The 23490-nt window shown below is 39.2% G+C and overlaps 1 long non-coding RNA gene and 1 pseudogene across 1 annotated transcript; both read right to left on the bottom strand.

Moving 5' to 3' along the window:
- Positions 1-16985: 16985 nt before the first annotated feature.
- LOC116221026 lies at positions 16986-17550 on the bottom strand. The gene is made up of 2 exons (XR_004163973.2): positions 17326-17550; positions 16986-17251 (listed from the first exon to the last, which is right to left on the bottom strand). It is a non-coding gene; the product is annotated as an uncharacterized LOC116221026 (long non-coding RNA).
- Positions 17551-18318: 768 nt separating this feature from the next.
- Positions 18319-20969, bottom strand: LOC116221112 (annotated as a pseudogene).
- Between the last annotated feature and the right edge of the window lie 2521 nt (positions 20970-23490).

The raw sequence follows: 23490 nt of genomic DNA, 5'->3' as shown, positions 1-23490 counted from the left end.
GTGAAAACTTTGGATATTTCCATGAAAATATCTTTTTTTAATGTGTTCTGACTTGACTTATAATCCAATATGACTATATTTTAACGCATCTATTTAACCACAATCTAGGTGTGCATTTGGTACAAACTTGATTAGAGTTTTACAACCCTTCTATTACCATCATAATATTATATTTCTTTAGCCTGGATGCCAGCCTGAACTTAGCCCCGCCCACAACATTTGAGGTCTGGAATTCGGTCTGGCACTGCTCCGTTGGGGAGAAATTATCCAAAATCAAAAATTGTTCGGACCAATCAAATTGTCAGGGTGGGCTTTATACGATGATGGACAGATGATCAACAGTAACGTAATCAACCACGTCACCAAAGAGCACTTGGGTTGAATTAGTTTTCAACAAACATGGCTGCCGCTGGAGAGCTGAGATGTGTAGATACTAGAGATGTTTTACAAGACATCGACAGCGCATTCATTTTGAAAGAGGAACAGAGAAACGCGATCAAGGCATCTCCGATCGAAAAGATGTTTTTGCCGTCCTTCCTACTAGGGCTGAACGATTAATTGCATTTGCGATTTAATCGCGATTAAAAACGTGGTCTAAAAAAAATAAAATAAAAAATTAAACTTTTTTTTTTTTTTCTTAAGATGGTACATTTTGCACACAGTGTTTAAAAAGTGCATGCCTTGTGTTTATTCTTACAATGACTGTTTAAATTACTTAAATGCACAGTGGCAAAGCCACCGATTTGTTGTTCTTGATTCTGTAATGAGCAGTTAAATAAAAATGTAAAATGTGGGAAATAATATTTTACACTAAATGTATCTAATATTGTGTTGGTCATATTTAAATCATTCATTACGATTTGTTTTTGGGGAAAAATCGTAATTAGATTATTTTCCCAAATCGTTCAGCCCTACTTCCTACGGGATTCGATAAAAGTTTAATGTATCAGCTGGCCCCGATAATGACTACGTTGCTCTGATTGGTTGTAGGTCTATCCAATTGAGCGAAGAGGCATTTTTTTCCCTTGTTCGGTTGAAACACGCCCCATAATCACAGCCCAATGGAGCAGTATCAGACTCATATTCTGACTAGAATTATGAGTATGACAACGTCAGGCTAATATTTCTTATTAATAACTTCAGAATGAACTAAACTAAACTAAACTAATTGTTCACTACTTGCTCACCCTCCACATCATCTATTCACATGTAAACATAATAACAGCAATTTCTCCCTCTTTTAAACAAATTGCAAATGCTTTGGCACATTCAATCTAATCAGTTTGTACAATTGTCTGCAGTTGCCTACATTATCAGTTGCTTAGGCCATGTGTTCCCCCCCAAATGATCTATACATCTATTCATAGTTTAAGGTATGACACAGTTTTTATCATTATCATTATCAAAATTAGCATTTTCTGAGAAACTATATTCTTTAAATGTCTGCTCCATCTATTATAGCCTCCATAACGTTATCCAATTAAGACATTCTTTCTGAATGAAGGTCAAATATACGGACATCTGACTTCTGACTGGATATGTAGGAATACTTGGTTCACAACCACTGTGGCAAGCAAGAAATGCTCCCTTTTTCCTACCAACAGGTCTTAAATGCACTGTCTAGTCTCTTTCAAGTGATTTTCTACAATATCATTCAACTTCCTACAAAATAGCATTCAATGATTTGAAGACAAGAAAAAATCTTGTATGGAGATCAATCAGTGTGAGTGAAAGCACAAATGTGGAGTATGAATTATTTTGAGGAAAGCTCTTCCTAAACACTAAAAATGTTCAGAATGTTTCAGGAAATGTGCCAAAGCTGGTGAGAAAACTGTAAGCACTGTTTTAAAATCTAGTGAAATTGACTGTCATGTTGAAATGTATTATAGTAATTCTCATCAACCATTTTCCAGTCTCCATAAAAGAACTGCTGAGCTCACCTTGAATCAGGCGTAAATTCTTCTTTGAAGTTTAGTGGTGTAAGCATGGACCTTAAAGACACACAGCTGGGTGCAGGTGACTCTGATCTCTCCCGCTTCACTCTAAAATCACAAAATATGAAAACATAATTATCATCAAAGCTTGTTATAGCAGAAGAAAACTTTCTTTAATATCAAAAAAGATACATTTTCACTATAAAATATTGCCTAAAATAAGGGATTAAAATTCTCTTAAAGAGGATGTTTCAGGTGATTATTAAAACATAGTTTTGGATATATTCCAAAGTCCTCACTAGGTCAAATTTATACTTCCAAAATGATTAAATACTGACTAAATATATTTGTGCTTGATGAGTTTGTGTACATATGTTTAAACCTGCAAAAAGATTTAGGGTGATTTATTGGCAGAAACGGAATAAAGTATTTATCATTATGTTGTTATTAGTGTATTTCACCTATAACTACGAACTGTTGTATTTTCATTAGCTTAGAATGAGCCCTTTGTAGCTACTTAGGGAGTGGCTCCTCTTCCACAGAGTGTGCCATGTTTCTATAGTAGCTCAGTACTGACAAACCAAAACACTGGCACTAGAGAGGGCCTTTAGCGTTTTAATAGCACCTGACAGCCACCGTAGCTTATCCTACACGCTTGGAAAAGGAGAAGTATTCAGTTGGTTACAATCTGCATCCTCAGCACTAGATGCCACTAAATCCTACAAAATGCACCTTTAAAGTAATCATGGGGGTTCTTCCCTCTAAAGATAAAACAGTTTGATACTCTCTATATATACTCTCCTCCCTTACAATACTCTCTCCATACTCTCTAGATTATAGGTCTACAGTGGTGAGAAATATGCTTGCGTATGAGCATGTTTAACTATAGCAAAAGATGAAAAGAATACCGTATTTTGCCCTAGATATCTGCATATCTTCTACAGAGGCATACATTACTTGAGTAATGAAGCATGATCTACCATCATTTATCTTATCTATTCAGATTTAAACCTGAAAACAGGTCTCATCAGTCCTATGGTTAAAGCAATTCAGTGAACAATTCCTCAGCTCACCTTGAATCAGGTGTGAATTCTCCTTTGAAGTTTCCTGGTGGATCCATGGACCTTGAAGACACACAGCTGGGTGCAGGTGACTCTGATCTCTCCCGCTTCACTCTAAAATTACAAAATATAAAAAAAATATGATCAAAGCTTGCTCTAGCAGAACCACAGATTTGTTTAGAATATCAAAGATCAATTTTCCGAATCAGAAATTACCTAATAATAATATAACTAAATTAGGATAGTTGGATGTTTCAGGTGATGTTTCACGTGATTCTCATGGATATATTCAATTACTTACTGGGTCAAACTTACACTTCCAAAAATTATTAAAGCATCGTTATGGAGTTTTGATCTAATAGCTTAGATCACGTGAACTTCACCCTCTAAGGGCTTCAGGAACTTCATTCTGGATTGTAAATACATTTGTGCTTGATGAGTTTGTGTAAATATGTTTAAACCTGCAGCTTTTGTTGTGGTACTTAAAAGGTGTAGTATAAAGGATTTAGGGTGATCTATTGGCAGAAATGGAGAAGTATTCATAATTATGTTGTTATTAGTGTATATCACCTGTAACTATGAACTGTTGTTTTTTCATTAGCTTAGAATGAGCCCTTTGTATCTATTTAGGGAGTGGCTTCTCTTCCACAGAGTCCGCCATGTTTCTATAGTAGCTCAGTACTGACAAACCAAAACACTGGCACTAGAGAGGGCCTTTAGCGTTGTTATGGCACCTGATGGCCACCGTAGATTATCCTACACGCTTGGAAAGGGATAAGTATTCCAGGGTTTTTCCTGCATAGAGAAAATTTGGGCGCGCGCCTAAGCCGTTTTTCCGAGCGCCTACAACAAATCCCGAGCGCCTAAGGCACCAAAAAAAGTCCGCGATAAAAAATAAATAAAAAAAAGCTGTCATTCATGGCGCAATTCAGCTTAATGGTGTTTTGAGCCCTCACCGTCGACTTCAAGGCAGCAGCTTGTCCCACCTCCCACCCCCTGAGCCAATCATTGAAAAGAGGCTGCTCCAAGCTTGCCAGTTTAGAGAATACTTGGTTTGAATTTGAGATTTGAGCAAGCAACTTAATGTAGCTAGCTTTTAGCTGTTTTAAACCAAGGCACTTCAAAAATGTTGTTTACAACCTGCTTACAAATCTGGTTAAAACCACTAGTGAAGGTGTTTTAGAATAATATTAATGCCATATACAATAACTGACTTTATGTTAACACCACTAATTAATGTTAGCTGTCTAATTATTTAGCGCAATGCTAGCATGCATCTACCGTAATTTGATTTTTAACCAAGGTAGCCTATTGTACTGCAAAATATTGATCGCGACCTGTTTACAAATCTGGTAAAAAAAATAAAGGTGACCTGTTATTTATAGATATGAATTATTTCGCTCAGGTGGTGGGATGCGCCTTCATCACGCGTGCAATGCATGTTCAAATATGGTCTCAATAGTATGTTTCAAGTATAGGCTACAGCCGAAACCTCGTTCTGTTTTGATCAATAGTAATCGAGTTGATAAGCGTGTCTTCTTGTCTGAACAATACGCAACTGTGAGGTGCGCGAATGGACAGAGCGGCCAACTGCCAATCACTCAACTTGCGTATGGCTCCTGACTTCATCAGTCGGCGGTGATTTTGAGCATAACATTCCATTTTCAGTATTCATGGCTTTCAATGTATTACAATATCTGCTATGTTGAGGACCTACACAGGTGTAGGCTAGCCTGACGATGTCATACTCATAATTCTAGTCAGAATATGAGTCTGAGACCGCTCCGTTGGGCTGTGATTATGGGGCGTGTTTCAACCGAACAAGGAAAAAAAAGGCCTCTTCGCTCAATTGGATAGGCCTACAACCAATCAGAGCAACGTAGTATGACCATAACGTAGACCATGGGGCCAGCTGATACATTAAACTTTTACCGGATCCCGTAGGAAGGACGGCAAAAACATCTTTTCGATCGACAAATGCCTTGATCGCGTTTCTCTGTTCCTCTTTAAAAATGAATGTGCTGTCAATGTCTTCTAAAACAGACTCGAATTTCCACATTTCAGCTCTCCAACGGCAGCCATGTTTGTTGAAAACGAATTCACCCCAAAAGCTCTTTGGTGACGTGGTTGATTACGTTAGGGTTGATCATCTGTCCATCATCGTATAAAGCCCGCCCTGACAATTTGATTGGTCTATATCTCCTCACAGATTTTTGTGAGGAGATAATTTCTCCCCAACGGAGCGACACCAGACCGAACTTCCCGACCAAATAATTTGTGGGCGTGGCTAAATTCGTCTGGCATCCAGGCTAGGTGTAGGCTATTATTTGATTTGATTTGATTTGATTTGAACGAGTAGGCCTACCAGTAGACCGCGGGTCCTCGGGAGAGGCAGACAACCGCATTGGTTTATCAATGAAAGCTCAGCTCGTTCGGAGGAGAGCGGATATATTTGTGTTGCATCTCGAATTAATATTATCATTGATAAACCGGTGCGGTTGTAAACTGTCGTTCCGCTGCGAGGGCCAGCCCGACGTGCACGAATACACCTGTACAAATGCAAATAAAATGTCCACTCAAAATGCTGACAAAAGTTTGATTTCCAACGCAGCCTCCATCGGTGGGCCAATAGAAGTTAAACACACTATTAAACATATTTGTGGACAGTTTTAATAATAAAAACAAAAATAATGGTATGTAGGTTTGTATAATAAAAATGAATAGTAATAATAGATAAACTTGATTTTCATAATGTGTGTGTTCCATTTCTGACCACTGGTTAGTTCTAGATTCTATTGATATACATTTCAGTAGTTTGCATATATATGTAAAGAGGTAAACCTTAATAATCTTTGAACCATACATGATAGCACCATGGGGCTTGGACTATTGTCAATCTATTTGAATCTAAAGTGGAAGCAAAATGATTTCCTGAAGCATATCCTCATTATTTATGAAATGGTAAAATGTAAGCTACCAGGTGACATGGTAAAACAGACTGCGCGCACAGCGCGCAAATTTTTTTTGGGAGCACCGAAGACCCATTTTGACCCAGGAAAAACCCTGTATTCAGTTGGTTGCAATCTTCAGCCTCAGCACTAGATGCCATTTTACATAAATCTTACATATTGTATCTTTAAATTCATCATGGGGGTTATTCCCTCTAAATATACAGCAGTTTGATACTCTCTACATATACTCTCCATACTCTCTAGATTATAGGTCTACAGTGGAGCGAAATATGCATGCGTATGAACATGTTTAACTATAGCAAAAGAGGAAAACAATACCATTTTTTTTTTTGCCCTAAAAATCTGCATCTCTTCTATAGAGGCATAAACCAGTTGAGTAATGAACCTTGATTTACCATAATGTATCTTATCCATTCAGATTTAAACCTGAAAACAGCTTTCATCAGTCCGATAGAAAACAAATAATTTAGTGAATATTTCCTCAGCTCACCTTGAATCAGGTGTGAATTCTCCTTTGAAGTTTCCTGGTGGATCCATGGACCTTATAGACACACTGCTGGGTGCAGGTGACTCTGATCTCTCCTGATTCACTCTAAAATCACAAAATATAAAAAATAATGATCATCAAAAGTTGTTATAGCAGGACCACACATTTGTTTAGAATATCAGAGATCAATTTTCCATATCAGAAATGACCTAATAGTAATAGAATAAAATTAGAATGGTTGGATGTTTCAGGTGATGTTCCAGATAATTCTTATGGACATATTCAAGTTCAAGGTCAAATGTATACTTCCAAAAATGATTAAAGCATCATTATGAAGTTTTGATCTTACACTAGTGAGCTAACTACCCAAAGACAGCTGAGATCATGCCAACTTCACCCTCTAAGCCTTCAGAGTCTAAGGGCTTCAGGAACTCCATACTGTAGCAATCTCACAAAATCAGGCATATCCCATCTAATCTCTCCATACTCTCTAGATTATAGGTCTGCAGTGGACAGATATGTGCATGCGTATGAGCAATTATAGCAAAAGTGGAAAAGAATACACTGCCCCAGAAAGGAAGCACTTGTGACCCAAAGCAATTTTGTGTGCAAAGTCAAATGTGGGGCTCGCTTTAAGCAAACCTGGATAACTCCTACTACTGTAAACACTTCTTTAAATAATTTCTCCCTGGGATTTCAATAATTGATTAATTTATTCTGATTCAAATTTAAGAAACACATCAGTCCATTGTATCACAATCTGCTTGAAGTGGAGGATTCCTCAGCAGACCTTAAATGAAGTCCAAATTCTTCCTTGAAGTTTGCTGGTGGATCCATTGTCTTTAGAGACACATAGCTGGATGCAGGTGAGTCTGACCTCTCCAGCTTGACACTGAAATCATAGAAGCTTCAAAGTCAGAGCAGATTCTTTTAGACAGTATTTTTTATGTAGATTTTTAAATTAAATGTATTTGGTAAAGTTATTCACAGGAAATGATAAATCCAAATGATGCAATTATACCTTTTCTCTGAAGTGGATGGTTTGGGTGATGATTTTCTCTTCCTTGTGTTACTAGAAGTAAATCTAATCAGATGTATTAGTTTACAAAAATGTATAAAATAGTATGTGTGCACCTTGTGTTTACTAATATTAACTGTCCTTTAAAGCACTCTGGTGAATACGCTGATTTTTAGCAGCTCAACTCTGCCTCCAAGATGGTCTGACTTCTTCCTGTCAGTGACCCAATAGAAGTACGAATAAGTATTTAATGAGATTTAACTATTTTATCAATGATTTTCCTTCTTGAATAGTCAATATCAGAAAACAAATATATTGACTTTGGACCTTTAGACTTTGGAGTTTGTAATCAGAGATGGCTGTTAACACCCCTAAGGGTAAAGCATTACAAATCGAATTCATGAAAAGTCAACTAATGTGAGGGACTGCGCCTTCATGTTTTGTAGTTTTAACTTATCGTGCGCGTGAAATGTATTTGACACGGGCAAGGAACGTCAGGGTAGACGAACTCAAGCGAGGCTCAAGGATTGAAACTGAAACCAGACTTGAACAAGTTTCCACTGAATATATAAAGTTCACACACCTACCTTTAAACAAATATTTGAATGGAAAAAAGGCCTATTATGGTAGGTTAGATCACACATGAAAACACAATCTCGACAACATACTGACTACGCAATGGTCACGGACATAGTAGCCTAAACAGTCCATGTCATGATTGAAGCAGTAGTCCTACTACAAACCTAAATATTCATCCTTTAGGCTACTTAATCCCTCTCGCTCTCTGATCTGTTCAATCCTTATATTCTCACCTTCTGTTAAATTAACTTCTCTTTCGCTGGAATATGTTGTCTCAAACTAAATACAACCCAGGCCGTAGCTGTAATGAAAAGTCTTCGGTTTCAGCGTCTGACCTTGATCCGCCCCTATCTGTGGTAAGCCTCGTGAAGGAAAGTCAGAAAATGCGAAAGTTAATCAGTCGATCGATTCGACATTACAGCTGGTTATTAATACATCAATTAGTAAATAATTTAGTTAGCGATTAGCAATTCCTCCGTTGGCTGCTTTAAGAAGGTCCTTAATGTGTTGTGATTAATAGACATATCCGACGGCACCCACAATTACATTTTCACAAAACAGGGAAAACACACAACGGGAAGGAATTGCTAATCGCTAATGAGATGCTAGCGGCTAAACCTGTTGCGAAGATCTGCTTACTTACAGGATACCGGCATGTGTAGCTAGAACGGAATACTTCATAGTTTAGGCACAATATTAAGGTGTAGCTAAAACGGAATACTTCATAGTTTAGGCACAATATTAAGCGACTAAAAAGTAGCTGATGGCTTTCGAACGACTCTTGAGACTGACTGATATCCAAAAAGTGCCCGGGTTAGGTAGTGTCCGAGTGACGTAATGCTAGCGTTGGTATAGCAACTGTCACTCAAGAGTCGTTCAGAAGCCAATATTACGTCACCCGGGCTCTTTTTTGCGCCCGGTCACTTTTTGCCATGACATCCCCCCCTCCAAGTACGTCGCTCGACGGGCCCACCGTCAGTACAGCGTCGAATCATCTCGGAAATGCTTATGTTAATACGCGCTGTTTTTAGATAAATGGCAGTGTCAAATACAATACGCTTGAAAAGGCAAACTTATCTCAGTCATGGTTGTTATTATTTTTTGGGGAAAAGTAGCAATTTATAACAAAATCATATGCTTATCCTACATACACTATAGAAACTATCAAAAAACTATTCAATGAAATGAATAGGTTCTTATTTTCTTTGGTATTTTTGTGATTAGCAATGATGATTGCTGGGTAATATGTATGTTGCTGTCCAATGTCAAGTCTCTATTTGATCATGTGACAATACAATACGCTATAGTTAAACCAATTCGAAGGTCTGATAACCTAGTAATTAGGTCCTAGTTCATTGAGCACAGCACAACTTTACTCGTAACAATGCCTTTTAAGCACAAGAGTGGAAGTAGAAAAGGGCAAGAGAAAAAAGAACAGGAGGAGAAGGCGGCAAAGCTGCCTAAATTAGATTATTTTGGCTTTTTAACTAGCACGTCAACGAGTCGCCAGCCCACAGAGTCAGCAGTGCAGCAGTTCAGCTGGGATTAGCATCGCTGCTTCTGCCCTCAGTGGTGTGTCAGCAACCATGCAACAGGTAACCTACGGCTATTGTGATCAGTGGCGGTGTCGGCGGGGAAAACGTATTTCCTAAACAATCCGTGTTGAAACCAGATATCGTCACTTTACTCCGGTCTCTGGTTGGATAAAACGTGTCACATGTCCTGAACAGAAATGGACAAGGACCTTTGATTTATTCTTTAGGAACCATGTCGATGCCTGACTTTTAATGTTGTGTACACTTGTAATCGCTAGCGGTAAATAAACGTTAATAACTTGAATGACTAATTAAGGATATATGTTACACATCACAAACACACGTAATCAATGTTTTTTGTGTGATAATTAGGTAATAGGTAAGCTAAAAATGACAGTATCTTATGCAAGCTAATTTACCTAGCTAGCTAGCTAGCAATTGAATTACACTTGTGTGGTGTAATCGCTAGCGGTAAATAAACGTAAATAACTTGAATGACTGATAAAGGACATATGTTACACATCACAAACACACACAATCGATGGGTTTTGGGGGAAATGAGGTAATTGGTTAGCTTAAATTACAGTATCTTAGGCGAGCTAATTGACCTAGCTAGCTATAACGGAATTAACAGTGCTAGCTTTGTGTTTGGTCATATAGCTTTGTAAAAGTTCGGTTAACAAGTCACTTGTGTGTTTAGTTGTATGACTTTGTAAAAGTTCGGTTAACAAGTCAATTGAGCATTAAGCCACCTGACTATGATGGGTCAATTCATATCAGCATGCTAACGTTATACTTATTAGCAGCGAGGCTAGCTAGCTACTATGTGTTCCAATGGATTGTTGGTCTAAGCGTTAGCAGCATGGGTCAATTCATATCAGCATGCTAACGTTATACTTATTAGCAGCGAGGCTAGCTAGCTACTATGTGTTCCAATGGATTGTTGGTCTAAGCGTTAGCAGCAACCTAACAATAATGAACAGCTTCAGTTAAGACCTACAATACTCTGCAACATTCGTGTACCACATGAACAACTAACCGAGTCAGTGTAGACATATAAAAAGTCGTGTAGATAGCTTTATTCACATAAGCCGTATTACTTCACAAAAATAATAATAATTTAAAGAAAACCGATCGTTTGAATGTCAGGCGATCAACACAACTTCTCAACTAAAAAGTAAAGGTCCTAATCAAACGGAGTAAAGTGACGACTTCCGGTTTCAACACGGATTCTTTAGGAAATACGTTTTCCCCGCCGACAGCGGTGCGTCAATACAGGGCGCTAGAAGGCCGCCCCTCTTAAAATGTAGAAAAAAAAAGTCAAAAATCATTATATACCAAATAATTAAAATAAGAAATGTACCGTGTTAACGCGTTAAATGTGTGTGGGAGACCGTAAGCCCCTGTCAACAATTACTTAAATGTGACCAAATATAATATATTGCCATTCGTTATCACTGAGAAAAGCCCCTCCTCCCTGGTGGGGCGCCGGCCAAATGGAAGTCAACGGGCGCTCTCATACTTTTCACAGTCATTTGAGCAAGGACAGCTTCTCATTGGCAGATGAAAGTTCGATCCTGGGGCGCAAAGTCATTGCGACCTAACCAATGACATTGTTTCCTATCGTTTCTTATTTCAACGCGATTGGACTATTCAGCGAATCAGAGACCAGAAATTATGATGTGGTTTCATTCCCATCACATAATCATATTGGAGAGCACCATAGCTAGCAGAAACATTGGTTTGTGAATATGGCGACATCGGTGACTGAAAACTCTGTGGTATCCTTATGTGAAACACCGTTTAATCGACGATTAGATGTTGACAAGAGGAGAGTATAAGACTTGGGACCCGAACGGATATAAACATTCAGCAGCAGACCACTGATAGCACCTGGAGCTTCTCGTCAAACCTGTAGGCTATGCTAAGCAGAGTTGGTTAGCTGGTTGTTCAGTTAGTAATGCGTTTTTTTGGTTCCCCTGTCTTGTTGTTCCAAAGTCCTGGGTCTGAAACACTCTGGATTGCAACGGGAATAAGGGATTTAAAGCACTTTACTGAAAAATGTAAAAGCATGAATCTGGCCTTAGCCATCTAAATAACAGCCTGAAGCTAAACCTCTTTGGAAGACTGAGTATTGCAGACTGCAGAGCAGTTGGACGAAGGGTACCGAATTGGCATTCGAAAACATGTAGTATCATCCAGTGTTTCTGAATCTATTCTGCTCTAAACCACTGGTATCATCCAGTATTTCTCACTCTATTCTGCTCTAAACTTGTCCACCCTGTGTTTTTTTATCTACTCTGTTTTAAACATCTTGAACACAATGTTTCTGAATCTAGTCTACTCTAAACCTCTACTACCCAATGTTTAAACCTCTGGAACCCAACCCAATGTTTCTTAAACCATTCTGCTCTAAACCTCTCATGCCCAATTTTACAGTTTGTTGAGAGTTGTTAATGGACAGTGTTGAGCACTGTGTTTTCATGAAATAAAGCTTTGTTTTTTTATATATTCTACTCAAAACCCACAATGTTTTTTTTCTCATTGTGGAGTGCTATTTAAACCGCACTGCCCAACTGCACCCCCCCCCCCAAAAATAAATCACCAGCCGCCACTGATTGTGATAGATATGAATTTCAAGACAAGTTATAGCCTACATACATTATGGTAGGGCAGGATTACTAGGCTACAAGTTGGGTAAATAGTGGTCGCTATTATTATTGCTTTCTAACATTTTTTACGGTATACAATAAAGGGGTTTTTACATTGTACAGTGTCTATTTCTCTGTAAGTAAAAAAATCTAAGCAAAAAACTTTTAGGTACAAATACGACCATCTACGGAGTTTGGTCCGCCATCTTTTTTTTTTTTTAGCTTGCCGCTTTTTAGACGTGAGCATATACAGGATCTGATTGGCTAGCGCCTGTGCTGTCAGTCATGCATGAAAGGCAATTTGATTGGCTGACACATGCATTGCCTCACGAAAAGTTGAACATTCTTCAACTCTTGCCGCAAGCAAAGCATGAAACGCAACGCAAGGGAACCCAACGGAGCTGTCATGGCAAAAAGTGACCGGCGCCTAAAAGAGCCCGGGTGACGTAATATTGGCTTTCGAACTACTCGAGTGACAGTTGCTATACCAACGTTAGCATTACTACTCCCCTTACCCCTGTAATAGTAACCCTATCAGCACAGTGTATATCCACTAAACTGGTCTTGTCTGTACCATGTATTTACCACTGGATGTCTGCATATATATTATGTACATCTACCAAATGCAGGCTATGTATAACACCTGTTGTTTCCCTTCCCCTTCTGCCACACAACCCTCCCCCCTTCCCCCCTTCCTATCTCCACCCGGCCGACCTCAAGCAGATGGGTTCCCCCTTATGTGCCGTGGTTCTGCTTAAGGTTCCTTCCTGACTAACAGGGAGTTTTTTCTTGCCCGTGTTGCCATTGTGCTTGCACTAAGGGGGTTTCAGGCTCTGGGCTCTGTAAAGCGCCTAGAGACAATTGTATTGTTATGGCGCTATATAAATAAAATTGAATTGAAAATTGAATTACGTCACCCGGGCTCTTTTTGGAAGTCAGACTGGCGCTGCATTAAATACCTCAATAACGCATTTTACCCCAGAGCATCTCGCATTATACTTCGCTACCTGAGACCAGCTTGCCGGTGTAGGAATGTTAGTGTTTTGATAGATAATAATATGTGATAATAGTTAAGTTAGTTTATAAGTAAAGGTATGAATGAGATTATTTGAGATGAGGGGAGGCATTTCTGTGGCCCACAGGATAAATAGGTGGGTCATGATAGATATTGTAAGCTTTTTGATTGGATGGGGTCAGATTAGAGGGTAGGGATTTGATTGGTTACAGGGTCAGCCATTCAGGGCTTTAGTGGGAGTATCATGTTAAGTTTAAATGTCCAAGCGCGAGTTTATTTAGTCAGAACACTTCTAGATTTCTTCTCTTATTCTGATTTAAGTATTGCAATAAACCCTGCTGAAGAATTCGACATTTGCTGGCATCCCGACTCCATTGATTGGCAAACTTCGTGGTCTTTGTTAGACACAACACCGGTATTATACCTGCAATAAACCAAGCAAAACAACCATGTGCTTGATGTTTGACTGTGCTAGGAAAGTTGTTGACTCACTAGTTTGTTATAGTGTCAAAGTAAGCCAATTTCAACCGGTTTCACCGCTAGCATCTCGCGATTAGCAATTCCTCCGTTGGCTGCTATAAGAAGGTCCTTAATGTGGTGTGATTAATAGACATATCTGACGGCACACACAATTACATTTTCACAAAACAGGGAATTGTTTGCACCACCTTTAACTATAGAGCACAACGGGAGGAATTGCTAATCGCTAAAGGGTAGGATGTAGCTAAGTCACAAGGGCACATTACGAGATATAGTATGAACTCTCCCAAGTCTTTCTAAACAGGCCTATATCAACAAATAAATGATTTTGGCTGCCTTGCTAAAAAGGTAGATGAACAAGCACCGTATATTATTTAAGATGTTAGCAAATTAACTGGCTGGCTTGCTAAAAAGGTAGATGAAGAAGCACCGTATATTATTTAAGATGTTAGCAAATTAACTGGCTGGCTTGCTAAAAAGGTAGATGAACAAGCACCGTTTATTATTTAAGATGTTAGCAAATTAACTGGCTGGCCTGCTAAAAAGGTAGATGAACAAGCACCATATATTATTTAAGATGTTAGCAAATTAACTGACTGGCTTGCTAAAAAGGTAGATAAACAAGCACCGTATTTTCTCCTTCTCCATTTTCTCCTTTTTATAAAAAGCGAATTTCTACTCTAAACAATTTCAGTTGAAATGGAAATGGAACACTTTATTTACCGGGGAAAAATAAGTTTAGCCACAATATATAGCGATTAAAAAAAAAAAGGGGCTCCATCCAATATCGCTGGATTGGCTGCACTACATTCAACACATGAACTCATTATGCTCATGACAAACAAATGTGCATTTGGAATATTTAACAAAACTTTTTTTTTATGTTTTGAGCAGGTGTTTTTATGGTGTCAATAAACAAAGTTATCAAAATCTCTCAACATACAAAATCTTTCTTAACAGACTCCTCCCTTTCAGGTGTTTAGTAACAGTCCATACAGAGGAAAGTATAAATTCCCCCAAAATACTGAAAATTACCATCAATGTCCCAGAATAACCATAAATCCATGAAATTACAGTGGAAAGTTTCCTGTTCGCAACCCTACCCACAATAAAATGAGAAATGCTCTAAAATGAGACTAATACAGAACAGGCGCACATTTTCATGACATGGTGGACATGCGAAATGCATATTAAATATGGCCGGGACAACTGTAGTGATGTACACATCATATTAAATCTCATATTTCTTTATTAATCTGAACTTTGTCTGTGAACATTTTAGCACAACACCAGTTGTTTATTTCACGAAGACTCAAAAACAGTCATGTTCCTTCTGCATTTTCTTATGGAATACCAATACGCTCCGACCACTTTATTGGTTGTCAAGACATTTGTTGAACAGCTTCTTGTGGTGCTTCTCAGGATGCCCACCCATGTGGTCCACGGTAAGCATTTGTCTGTGATATGTCTAGTTTGATAGCAAGCCACATCCACAGTCGAGGGCATAGTAAGGAGGGACATAGCGAAATAGATGGGCGCTTTGGTGTTTCAACAAGGATTCAACTCATGGTACAACCAAAGAAGCCACTGGTACTGTAACAAAACTTTTTTTATCGTGATGATTATTTGGTATTGGAAGTGCTGCTATAGTCATTGATGGTAGGATGTGTTGTTTGATTTGTACAATAATAACCAAGCAGCACACCATACAGGCAGCATGCATATCAGTTTGTAGCATGCATGTGAGTTTTTTTTTTTAGTGTACTTAGTTGATTGTTCAATTTATATTGATGTTTGATGTGCTTTCTTAAAAACAACAATGCTGCATACGGTTTGCATTCATTTCAGTCATTAGTTGGGATTGTTTCAGCAATTCCACCTGTTGTAATCTTTGGTACTTATTTCATTAATTTGGTGGATTGAAATTGTTTGAAATGTATTTGCATTTTTGTATGACTTACGTATGCTTTTTGAGTTTTGAAGGTTTTCAACCTGGGCCCCGTTCCTTCTACCTGCTAACTGAGTTAGCCGGATAATTCTACCCATGTACTGTACAATACCCATGACTTGACCGCAATTCATCTTAGATGATCTGTGACTCCACCTGCCTCATAACAAATGTTGAGGCCAAGTGGCCGGGCTCCGTCCACGACTCCAGAATATTCCGAGAGTCTACACTGTGCCACAGCTTCGAGCAAGGTATAGCAAATCTCATATCATTCAGAAATTGCTTATTTTATGTAGAGGTGATCCAACATTGTACATATCATATACTAGGTCACTACGATGGACTCCTAATTGGAGACAGGGGTTATGCCTGCAAGCCCTACCTCATGACCCTCTATGCAGAGCCAGCACCAGGCCCTCAAGCCCGTTTCAACGAGGCTCTTGCTCAAACGAGAGCCCGGATTGAAATGACCTTCGGCCAACTGAAGGCCAGATTCAGATGTATGCGGGGGCTGCGGGTGGCACCAGACAGGGCATGTAACATCACTGTGGCATGTGCAGTGCTCCACAATGTGGCTACAATCAGGAAGGAGAGGATCCCAGTTATCATGGACCATCCTGAGGATGACCTAGAGCCAGTCCACTTGGATGAGCAGACCGGACGGCTGCAAGGGACAGAATTGCCCACCATCATTTTAGTTGAATTTTTCATTTGTATGGTTAATGGGTATATTGTTTGCCACCCTCTTTGCTTTTAAGTTACCCATTAATAGTCCATCCTCAGCCATCATTGAGTCCATCCCCACCTCATCAATCACCGTCTGGTTTGCCGCCTCCACTGCCAAGGACAAAGGCAGACTGCAGCAGATCATTCGGTCAGCCGAGAAGGCCATCGGCTGCGACCTGCCGTCTCTCCCAGACCTGTTCCACTCCAGGACCAGCAAGAGAGCATGCAAGATCATCGCTGATCCTTCCCATCCCGGTCACCACCTATTTCAGAGACTCCCATCTGGCAGAACCTGAACAGTTTCTTCCCCACTGCAGTAGGGCTCACACACTGCACCACACTGCTATTTTGTTAACACTTGCTCTTGCACAGTATACTAATACTTGTTTTGATTATTTGTATTTTTACTATTACCCTTTTCTTGTATTCTATTTACGTGTACATATATATATTGTTGTCTATGTCCCATGCTCCGAAATCACCAAGTCAATGTCCTGTATATGAGAGTATACTTGGCAATACAAATTATTCTGATTCTGAATAGAGGAACATGTTCAAGAATAATTTAAGAGGTCCATGTTGTAGAAAATAAAGCCTTTATTTGTACTCTATTGGTCAGCCTGTAAATTAAGGTGCACAAGAAAAATAATTTCAGTTCAGTTACAATTCATGCCAAAGCTCACAAACACTTAAGGCAAAGCTTTGCTTTACATGGTTACAGTAACATCCAGCTGCCTATCAAGCAATGCAATCTCCTTGTGGATCTTCCTCATTTTCAGCTGGTAGTAAGCAATTTCTGTACGCAAGTACCGCTTGTACAGCATCCGCACATCTTCATGGTCAACCTGAAAAAAAGACAAGAATGCCAACTAAACTCAGACCTCCCCTCACAATGTGAGGGTATTAAATCGGAACTCACCTTCCTCATCCCCAGTTCCAGCAGAGAGAGAGAAGCGCCAGGCTCCGGTGGACGTGGCCGTGGTCCAGCAGGATTTGCCTAAAGGAATGCATTGATGTAGTCCAAATACCACTCACAAGGAGTGAGTTGGATAGGAGTATTAGTTTAGATGTATTAAAAAAATTGTATGAAACACATTACCAAATCAGTCATACATTCTGTTACTTATGGTTGGGTTTATAGTCAAATCAAATATTTTTTTTCTTTGTTGGGACCCCCTGGCACCCCATCAAGGAAAAGGATCCCTAGGCTATGGGTGTCTGGACCCCACTTTGAGAGTTTGTTGACCTATTGTTTGTTTTTGGTTATTTAAAACATGTAAATGTATACATACATACTGTATATGCTGTGCATCATCTATTCAGAGAATATTATATAAAAGAAAATGAATGTAAATAAACCCGTTTGTACTCTTTTTTTCCTTGCCCAAAAATAATTGATAAGAGAATCGATAAGGAATCGAATCGATAAGCAGGAATCGGAAAGGAATCCGAAGTGTTAAAATCTTATCAATTCTCATCCCTAGTCATGAGCATAATGAGTTCATGTGTTGAATGTAGTGCAGGCAATCCAGTAATATTAGTTACTTACTTTAACTTCACACAAAAATAAACTTTACTCACTCTTGAGCGCTTGATTGAAGGGGAATTTGTACCTTTAACACATTTTAAGGAGTGTTGCATAATTTTTTGGGGCGGGGGGGGGGGGGTCCTCTTATCACCATCCATAGGCTCCTCCTATGCTCTTACAACCTGTTAGAATGCAATTCAAATGTAATGTTCTATTATTTGTCTTTTTTGTTCTTTTTTATTTTATTTATTTAAAGCACATAGAACTGTCTCTGTGTATGAAATGTATTATATGAATGAACTTGTCTTGCCTTGACTAGGCAAATATCAAATAAAAACTTGGTGTGTCCCCTTAGACTGACAAAATAAAGACAAACACAAAACCTTATATAATGGCACATTTATTTTTGCTGTCAAAGTTTGACAATGTAACCATTCTTCAAAAAACTTCAAAGGGATAAAAAGGAACCATGACAAGCAACTAAACAGGAATTGAAATACAACAGAAAAAAATTGATTAATTAAACTGAGATGAATGTAATGAATATAACAATGAGCAGTCATTTAAAAATCAGGTACATTTTCAACCCCATGCATCAAAAAACTTAAACCTGGACAAGTTCTTCTTCAGTAAATAACAGGGTTAGTTCTCCTATTTTATTTCTCTTTGGTTGTCAAGCAAAGAGCTGATGATTTTCACAAACTTTAAGGTTCCAGTATCACAGCTGGGTTGAGTCCTGATCACTCAATTGATACAGGTTTTTTTTCTAACTTTGACCACCTCATCCATCAATTAGAGGACTGGCCCCATTTTGGAATGACATATGTCCAGCTCACTACAGACTCTTTCACCTTCAACTCTGCCTCGAGTTGTCTCTAGTATACACGTTTGAGAAAATGAGGATAAAAAAGCTAGCATTCTTGCACAGAAAAGAAAAACATTACAGATTTATAGAAATAGAATAAAAATTTCATCAGGGCGCCTTGCAAAAGAGAAGTGAATTTTTAGGCAAACTGGTCGACTTCCTCAGGAGGCGAGTTGACGATCCGCTTGACTTTCTCCTCTTCCTCTTTTGTAGGTGGGGGTAACAGAGCCCGCAGCTCGTCAAGGTGGACCATACGTTCCTCTGTCTTCAGGTTGAAGTCAGTCTTGTTCTTCTGGACCAGGGCTAGTATACCACGCTGGGCTTCCACACAACCGTCTTGTAATTGTTTACGCTCCACGTCAAACTCTGGACTGTTCTGATCCAGGGCCATGAGTCTTCCTAGGCTGCTGACCCTATCCATGATGTACTTCTCAGACACTTCAGTGTATGTGCTTGAAATCATGTTCACCAGACTGGCAACGTTGGAGACTTGGAATGCTTGGCTGTAGACCATGTCCTTCAGGAAGGCGCTGCTAGAGTACTCAGAGGCCTGTTTGGCTGCTCCTGTGAAAGATTTAATGGCAGTATTCATGGAGGCTTTAATGATGGTTGACACTATTTGAAAGAAACGCACCATCTTCTCCCACTGCTCCTTCACTTTTCCCAGGGCAGTAAGACCCTGAGCTAGAATCTCCAAGGTTGTCTTAAAATCTATCTTCTTGACATCACAGTTCTTCAGAGTGACCAAAATTTCAGTCAACTCCTCTTTGTTCTTCTCAAATCTCTCCACGGCTGTGCTGTACATTTGTCTAGCAGTGTCCAGGGCTTTTCTGGTCTCCTCAATCTGGACTCTTGCATTTTCTGCAGCAAACGTTGCTGCTGACTTCTTACCTTGTGCTTTGGCTAGCCCTGGTGGTGTCTGGGAAAAAGGTGTTGTCTTAGTGACTTGTTTGCCTTTTGCGTTGAAGGTCTGAGCTTGTTCATGCAGTTTTGCAATTTCTTCGATCAGCTGTTGTTCTTTTGAGGCTTCACATTCTCTTTCGGGGCAATACTTGCCATCTCTGTGCAAATGGATATGCCTTTTCCGCAGATTTCTAGTGCTGTAGTTTTTGCATCTGAGCCTTTAAATGAGGTAATGATGTTTTTCACTTCCTCCAGCATTCCTTTTGTGTAATCACTCTTTGCTTTTTTATCTTTCTGGTCATACAAGCCTACCCAATCAATTTTGCTTTCCGCCGTCAGACCCTTCAATTGCTCAGCCAATTTCTGGATGGTGCCTGCCTGTTCGTACACATCCTTCACTGCAAAGTATAAATCCATCTTCTCCTTTTCTGTGCCTGGTTTCTGTGCTGAGCCTTTGCCTTTCTTGCCTACCATTTTAATCAAGTTGAAGGTCACTAAATTGGGTTACGCCAGAAACTAGAGTAGTAGACTCTCTGCGAGTCCCTCTACCAGATTCATCCCAATCATGTCCCATCCGCTTGGCATTGACTTCATTGCTTTGTCGAACAGCTTCTCAGCAGCATCCAGTTTAGACTTATAGTTCTTTAAGTCTTCTGCTGTTCTTTTGTCTGTTTCCATCTTTGACTCCTTGCGGACTTCATTTTCTTCCATCTTTTGTGTTACATTCTTGAGATCTTCAGTGTAAACTTCTTTTGCACTCGTACTTGCTTCAAGGATCTCATGAACCAATGAAATGACCATCTCAAACCTGTCCTTGGTACAGCTGGACAGCCGCATACATTCACTGGCTATGTTGTCAATGTTAGCTAAGGTGTCTGGCAGGACAGCTTGAAAAAGTCTTTCATCATTCTTGAGAATAACCTCAGTAGCCGTTCTGACATACTGTGGCACGTTTGCAGTGTGGAGTCTATCTGGTCCATACTGGTGTGTGCTTCATTAAAAGCATACCATCCAGCAATTGCACACTTGCATGAGACACGCTCTGAATGAATTGGGGTACTTGATTAACTGGAATCCATCCTTTGGTGGATTTTGGTTGATAGAGAATCATCTTTGGAGGATATAAATATTACTCTCCCAGGACAGTAATTGACAGAGGAGCTGGAGTCAAGTGCTCTTCCCAGTTGGCGTAGGGCTGCATGATCATTTGAGTGTCTTCACGGAGCTTACTTGCAGTGGTGAGAGACTTTTTTGCCCTTAATGATCTGAGTGGATGCCATGGTTAACTTTCCTAAAAAAAATACAAATTGAAAGTGTGACTATATTTCATGTTACTGTCACTGCAATCATGTATTGCTAAAAAAGAACAACAACATGCAAATATACATTGTGGTCAAACTAAATAAATCTCTATCCAATTGCATAAAGATTGATGAGGTCAAGGTCCTGCTAGAACTCCATGCAGTTTTGACAGTGCTGATTATCTGACAGCCTGAGGCAGTGGTTGAGAATATTGAAAATCTCTTTATGGTTTAAGTATGTAATATCAAAAAGTATCTAGTATCAAATTTTATGTGGCAGGACTTGACTGAATTTGTTCTGCTTCACAACTTACTTGATGTATACCTCAGGTCCTTATTAAGGGGCTTTCCACATCAACATATTACATCTCTGCAAGATAATTAGGTACCACAATGCAAACTTTCTCTGTGCTACAAAAACTGGAAAAAAACTGAATCTGTTAGCAATTACTTGCTGGTTTTACCGACATAACATTATCGCAGGATATCACTGATTTTATGAAATTCTCCACGTTGATGAGCTTGACTTTGGGATAGGGGGGGATACTTATACTGTGTACATTATGCTCAAATTAACATTTGGGATTTGATTCGTTTTTACACTCTCTATAGATTTCACAGATCTTCTGTTTGTGCACTGTGATCTTGCTTCCATCTGTTCAAATGTATTGTATACTTTTTGAAATTGGTCTTCGGTTTCAGTCTTGATTATAAGGCTCAATAACAGTTATTATGAATTTCTTTATTATTGTTTTAATTTTAGCTGCGTAATCTGTTGGTCTGAGGTGCAGGTAATGCGTACTTTGCATAGGATGGAAATACTGGAATTACAATATTATACAGGACTGTTTAATTGACTGTAATTGATGTTATGAGACTAATTCAAAGGCAATTACAACAGTCACATGGCACCTGTAGTGCACAGGGACCTCATAACCAATGAATGATGATGTGTCCAAAATCCTGTATGTCCTGCTTTTTTACTATGTGCCCAGTGTAGTTTAGTACAAGTAATTAATAGTTATATTTACTCTTCCAAGTCCATATTACACTGAAAGGGCATGTTATTAGACATGTTATGCTATACTGAAGAATATTGGTGTCCAAAATATCCAATATCCACACTCAAATTTACATAAAGACACTGGCGCCAAAAGTCTCCGCGCATAAAGTTATTGTGAGTAGCCAGCCCCCTCTGTTTGACCTCTGCACACCTAGGGCCAACTACCCTACTGTTCCCCTTCCTGACACACACATGGAACCAGCCCCTAGACAAACCCATTTATCTGAGCATGTTACTTGTATGCTATTGTGGAACTGATATGGCCTACCGTGTGGAGACAACCGACAACTGCATTTTGGTGAGAGAATGGAGCAGGTTCATTCCACGCCAAAATTGACAATTTAAGGAAAATCCCCACTCAACTATCTCAGATTTGGCTGAAACATTAAAGGTTGTTTATACACTTCTAAATAGGAATAGTCCCAAATATTAGCTCTCTATAATCATATTTTAAGCCTAGAAAGTTTGAAGGAGCTAGCTAAATACTTTTCTAGTAATAGCAATTTGAAAATGGCTCTTCAAGAAAACGCTGCTAAAAGCGTCTTAAGAAACAGGCACCCCTCCCCCTAAAACATCTTTTTTGTGACAAAACTATTGGTAGTAGAGAGCTTAATATTTGGACTATCTACCTATTAAGAAGTGTATGAACAACCTTGATTTTTTCAGCCAAATCTGAGACGGTCGAGTGGGAGCCATTGTCCCGTTTGGCGTGGAATGACCCAGCAAGGAGTGATGCTGGGAGATTTGAGAAAACAACAAGATAACTTCAATTAGAGCCAGTATTATTTCTGATGATAACTCAGATAGCCTCAGAAAAACACTGTAAAAAAGATGCAACCATGGGAAATTTCACCTGCATCACGTTAATGGATCTTGTAACACTGTCACTGAGTGCAACTCCTCCACCTCATGTATTGACCCTGTACCTAAAGCATTTTTTTAAGCGGGTGTTCGACAGTGTTTCAAGTCATGTCCTGAGAATATAAATACATCTCTTCAAACTGGCATCTTCCCAGATGCCTTCAAAACAGCTGTTGTAAAACCCGTACTAAAGAAACCCAACCTAGATGGTAATGCACTGACCAACTATAGGCCAATTTCCAATCTTCCATTCATTAGTAAATACTTGAAAAAGATAGTTTCAGTGCAATTAGGTCATGACATCCTAATCAATCGTCTTTCTGACTGTGTTAAACTGGTTCAGAACATACATCAAAGGGAGAAAGTTTTATGTCAGGCTTGGAGATCACGTGTATAAGAAACATAACATCTGCTTTGGGGTTGCACAAGGGAGCTGCCTTGGTCCATTATTATTCTCACTATACATGCTGCCACTTGGGACATTAGAGAACACAATGTATGTTTCCATAGTTATGCGGATGACACGCAAACTGTACATCTCTGCTGAACCAAATGATGCTGCA

The sequence above is a fragment of the Clupea harengus genome, chromosome 7, assembly GCF_900700415.2.
Source record: "Clupea harengus chromosome 7, Ch_v2.0.2, whole genome shotgun sequence".
Taxonomy (NCBI): Eukaryota; Metazoa; Chordata; class Actinopteri; order Clupeiformes; family Clupeidae; genus Clupea; species Clupea harengus.
This window is presented reverse-complemented; position numbering and strand designations above follow the sequence as displayed.